Consider the following 6,274-nt stretch of genomic DNA (forward strand, 5'->3'; position numbering starts at 1 on the left):
CTTCATTGTTTTGTTTCACAAATTTGTCGTAAAATGTGGGGTACACATAATGTTTATTTTCGGATAATGTAATGCTTGACGTATGAAAAAAGGAGACATTTTCGGTGAGGAGGGTTTTGTACAGACACACACAAACATATCTATAATATAAAGTAAGGCGTATTTATGTGTGTATGTCCATAAAAGAAATCAAAACCGTTTGAACAATCCTGATAAAACATGGCATAAATGTTCCTTGGGTACTAACTGGAGCCGTAACGTATGTATAGTAGCCCTAAAAAAAATTTAAGACCATCAAAAAAATAATTTGCCCAATTCTATGAAGTATTACTATTTCATGGATCTAGGTCATATGCTATGTTTACATGAGACAACATCGAAAGGATCTAGATCTAATTTTAAGAATTACACTTTGCAAAGATAGGTTTTACTTTGACACATGAAAATACAAAATATTGTCCATTGATTTCATTATTTAATCAAATTAACCTTCAAATTTGTCTTTTAAAAGCATTTTTACATAAATTCGTTGCTTATATCTGCGAATTTAGACGTCCTGACGTAGGCCTACTTTATATCCCATTCATCGCGAAGATGCCCGACAAAACTACCACCGCGCACTTCCGGACATACTTCATTCTATGTGGTAATCTTTTCTCCACCCCTAACCACTAGTGGATCCAGAACTATGGAAGGAAGGGGGCGATTTTTTTCCCAACCCTAACCCTAACGCCAAATAAACCATAACCCTATGCATAAACGCACAAACAGCATATATATATATATATATATATATATATATATATATATATATATATATATATATATATATATATCATGGGCGTAGCCAGGGGGGGGGGGTTCTTGGGGTTCAAACCCCCCCCCCCGAAATGAAATCCCCCCCCCACAGGGGGGTGGGGACGGAATTAAGTGACTGATTTTTGCTTTCATTTTGTTTATTTTAGGTGAGATTTTAATACTAAATCATCACTTACCACAGCACAGCCGAGGCAGTTTTGAGTTAAAAACCCTCTACCAGGGGGTTTTGAGTTTAAATCCCCCTACCAGGGGGTTTTGAGATTTTAAAAACCCCTATCAGGGGGTTTTGAGTTTAACTAACCATTGTTAGAGGTAGAACGATGTCCGCCCAAGTGAGAGCTGATGTAAAGATGCTGACATTGTTAGAGGTAGAACGAGTTCCGCCCAAGTGAGAGCTGATGTAAAGATGCTGACATTGTTAGAGGTAGAACGAGTTCCGCCCAAGTGAGAGCTGATGTAAAGATGCTGACATTGTTAGAGGTAGAACGAGTTCCGCCCAGTAGAACGAGTTCCGCCCAAGTGAGAGCTGATGTAAAGATGCTGACATTGTTAGAGGTAGAACGATGTCCGCCCAAGTGAGAGCTGATGTAAAGATGCTGACATTGTTAGAGGTAGAACGAGTTCCGCCCAAGTGAGAGTTGATGTAAAGATGCTGACATTGTTAGAGGTAGAACGAGTTCCGCCCAAGTGAGAGCTGATGTAAAGATGCTGACATTGTTAGAGGTAGAACGAGTTCCGCCCAAGTGAGAGCTGATGTAAAGATGCTGACATTGTTAGAGGTAGAACGATGTCCGCCCAAGTGAGAGCTGATGTAAAGATGCTGACATTGTTAGAGGTAGAACGAGTTCCGCCCAAGTGAGAGTTGATGTAAAGATGCTGACATTGTTAGAGGTAGAACGATGTCCGCCCAAGTGAGAGCTGATGTAAAGATGCTGACATTGTTAGAGGTAGAACGAGTTCCGCCCAAGTGAGAGCTGATATAAAGATGCTGACATTGTTAGAGGTAGAACGAGTTCCGCCCAAGTGAGAGCTGATATAAAGATGCTGACATTGTTAGAGGTAGAACGAGTTCCGCCCAAGTGAGAGCTGATATAAAGATGCTGACATTGTTAGAGGTAGAACGAGTTCCGCCCAAGTGAGAGCTGATGTAAAGATGCTGTGCTCAAGACATGTTGTTCTACATGTATTTGTGATGTTCTGTAAATAAACATCTATGTCTCGTTGAGTTGCCTTCCTTCAGTTATTACTATATATATATATATATATATATATATATATATATATATATATATATTATATATATATATATATATATATTGTTATAACCCTGCCATGCATCCACCATCCAAGATAGTGCTGAAGGTGCGCACGGCCAGAAACTAGACAGAAAAGGATGTTGACATGGGAGAGAGAACGATTTCCGCCCATGTCTAGAGAACCGAAATGAAGACGCTGTGCTCAAGGAAGATGTCGTATGTATTTGTCATGTCGCCTTCTAAATAAACATCTATATCTTGTCGAGTTGCCTTCTGTCAAGGTAACACTGGCTTCAGCGATGTCCTCCCGACTAGTAGTTAGGAATGTTTTTAATCTGCTTCTTTTAAGAGCGCAGTCTTGAATTGACAATCTCTTGCTTTTGAAAATAACTTACACATCCTTAATTCAGTTAATACAGGGGCCTAAAACCCAAGGTTGGTGAAAAACTAAAGACTGCACAGCAACTAACAATCCGCCTGCTTCAGACCTAGTAGAAGAGTTGTCATCTGTTCTAGTCAATGTCTCTAAAATTTCTACAATTTTTGAAAATGAATCTATAACTATCTTAACGACTTCTCTGGGGATGAGTTTGGGTGCAGTGGATGACTAGAGACTTTCTGTGTGTCTTGTCCTGCTCTAGAGTGCTCCACAGCACTGCACTAGTAGTTGCCCTTCTATCCGATTTGTCTAGTTTTGTGACGTTACGCACAGGCCGCCAAGTCCAGACTTTACATGCTAGGTTTGACAGAACCTCAGTGTACTGGTGTCATGGACACGTCAGATACACTCTACCTGGTTTAGCCGGCCAGTCATAGCCGTTTCCGGGGTGTGGCCGCTGCGCATGCTACAGCTTCTGGGAGCCACAGGTGAGAGTTGGGTACCGAGTGGGGACCAAGAGTGAGCCAAGCTACTCTCAAAAAGAGGATACGAGTGCCTGTCCACTAGAGGCGCAATTTTTATTATAATGACAACAATATTAAACACCTGAACTATTCACCCTACAGCGTCTTTTTGAAGTCCGTATGTTCGTAAGCTGTAGGCACTTAAAGTTGAAATTACAAGCCTTTTCAACTGTCACAAGTAAAATGTGGAACTTATTGTGCCTTGTTAAAGTTGGGTAAACTTTATAAAATACAGAGATGAAAATATCAATTGTGAACACTAGTTTATTTATGTCACATAGAAAGAAGGCAGTTAGTGAAGTCAGCGATGTCACATAGTAAGAAGGCAGTTAGTGAAGTTAGCGATTTCATATAGTAAGAAGGCAGTTAGTGAAGTCAGCGATGTCACATAGTAAGAAGGCAGTTAGTGAAGTTAGCGATGTCACATAGTAAGAAGGCAGTTAGTGAAGTCAGTGATGTCACATAGTAAGAAGGCAGTTAGTGAAGTTAGCGATGTCACATAGTAAGAAGGCAGTTAGTGAAGCTAGCGATATCACATAGAAAGAAGGCAGTTAATGAAGTTAGCGATGTAAAATTAGCGCCCAGCCAAAAGTTAGTCTTTTTCTTTTCAGAAATAGTGTAGATTTGTAGATAATTGTAAAGTAACCGAAAAGTTCTTTCTGGAGATAGTATTAGAGATGCAGAGATTCCCTCTCCATCCAGCAAAGTAGTGTGGGGAAGCGCCGTTAGCTCCACCAAGCGTTTTCTGATCTTCATAAATTCTTTCTTTCTCTGCTTTCTAAAAAGCATTTTTCTTACCACAGTAAGAAGAACCTAAGTCAATGTTCAATATAAAGGAGTGGGACGTTCCGATAATGAAGCGTGTTGTTTTGTATCTGAACGCAATATATTCATTCTAATAATAATAAAAAAAATTATTGTTAAAAAAAATATGCTGAGGTCGACCATTGTAGTCAAACTAAGTTTCCATTTGTTTGGATCAATAAAATTATTTTATCGTATCTTAAATATCCGAATCAATATAGCGATATTCAAGACAGAATCTCATCTAGCCAATATGTTTCTATAAAACTCAAGAGCTCAACGGATTCTTGTTTCGTAGGTTTGGGGGCTTATGATGAAACTGCGACAAGCCGTTGAAGTCTCTTTCTCTCCAGATGATATTTGTTTTATCAGTGTCGCTAGGAGCACCGTCAAGATTGTTTTTGTTTTCTTCTGATGATTTCAATAATTGGAAGGCAACAAAAATTTATATTTATCTGCCACATCATGTTGTTGCTAAAAATTAGATGATTATTTCTTGAACTATCCGGTCCAATGAAGAAATTTCTATAGGTAGATCTTTCTTGTGTGTTAATACAGAATCCTCATACTGTAATAACTTAAGGGAGGCAACTTAACGAGGCATATGTGTTTATTTACAAGAGGACATGACAAACACAAAGGACATCTGCCTTGAGCACAGCATCTATCTACATATGGGCGGAAATCGTTCCTCTTCTTCCCTAATGTCAACATCCTTTTCTGTCTAGTTTCTGGCCGTGCGCACCTTCTGCACTATCTTGGATGGCGGTGTGCATGGCGGGGTTATAACAATACTTTTTGCCAGATATTTATTCCTGTGACCAATACGTTTTTTTTTTTTTGAGGTTCTTCACTAATTTTAGAAGTTTCATCCGGCTTCGACATGTCAGACGTAGGCCTACTGTCGAAAATAATCCGACATGAGTTTTTATCTAATTATGTTTTAATTACATTGTACTTTAAATAAAAATCCCTCATAAAAATATTATGATACAAATATTAAATGGGTACCCTGGGTCCTGGGATTACGTACAGTTAGCAATTTTTTTCCCTGTAATTTGGGGCATCAAACTTATGATAAATTTTCTCAATAAAATCAACGCATTGTACACACACGAACAAAGACAAACGACTGAATTTGTAATGTTAACTAGAAATTAATTTACTTACTTAATTAATTAATCTCCTATGTTCTTTCTTAAATTAAACGTAAGCTGTTAACCAGATTGAATCAAGTTGACTAGATTGTTTAAATCTCTGAAGGCAACGCACTTTTACACGCCCACTTTCTTCTGGGGCACATTTTGTTACTTTATTGTTCAGTACGCTGGTTTTTATCTAGATCTAGAGCTTAGAAATAAATGCCTTAGACTCTGAAATAGCAGAACCTAGCAATTAATGAGTATTGCTAACAAGTTAAAGAGGAATGACAAAGACAAAGTCTATGTAATTTCTAGGGGTTTCTGAAATTACTATCCAAATTCAATCCACTCGCTAGAGAACATGTACTCCGAACTTAGCTTAGCTCCAGACCAGACACGTCACGTACATATCTCCACAAACACAAAGAGAACCTATTGTAATACTGGGTAGTAATGAGGCAAATATTTTTCGATTTTTTAAACAGATCACCTGACATCACAAAACTGAATCAATTTTTCCAAATGTTGAGGTTGCGTTAACATGGATGATGAGAGGGTACTAATTATGTACACTTTCATTGACTTCATCTGAATTCATTATCTGATGGAAGTCGGGCTGAAGTTGAAATTTATTCAGTAACATTTTTCGGTACACTGGATCGTTTTGACACCTTCATCGACTTCAGCACATCGCTAGGACGGCACAACAAAATAACTGAAACTAGACCTTGGTTAAAACGCACTGGAGAGCCAGGGAAGAAGTCGTTAAGATAGTTATGGATTCATTTTAAAAATTATAGAAACTCTAGAGACATTGATTAGAACAGATGACAACTTTTCTATCATGTCTGAAGCAGGCGGATTGTTATTTGCCTTGTAATCTTCATTTGTTTCACCTACCTTGGGTTTTAGGCCCCTGTATTAACTGAATTAAGGACGCGTAAGTTTACCTTCAAAAACAAGAGATTGTCAATTCGAGACTGCGCAATTTAAAGGAAAAGATTAAAAACATTAACTACTAGTCGGGAAAACGCTGAAGCCAGTGTTACCTAACAGAATGCATGTGCTCATATCTGGTGATTATCACAGAACCTCAAAGATGTGTTAGCCTCAAGATGCCAGACGAAAAAGGTAAATGTTCTGTATTAACACACAAGAAAGAACTAAGGAGAGAAATGTATTCTTCCTTGGACGGGATAGTTCAAGAAATAATATCCTGATATGAGCAATATCGTGATGTGGTAAATATGAATTTTTGTCGCCACCCCAACAATTGAACCCTAAGATCGAAATCAATCTCGATAGTGCTCATAAAAAACATTGTCGCGGTTTCAGAACCGTTGAATTTCT

The sequence above is a fragment of the Biomphalaria glabrata genome, chromosome 2 (assembly GCF_947242115.1).
Source record: "Biomphalaria glabrata chromosome 2, xgBioGlab47.1, whole genome shotgun sequence".
Taxonomy (NCBI): Eukaryota; Metazoa; Mollusca; class Gastropoda; family Planorbidae; genus Biomphalaria; species Biomphalaria glabrata.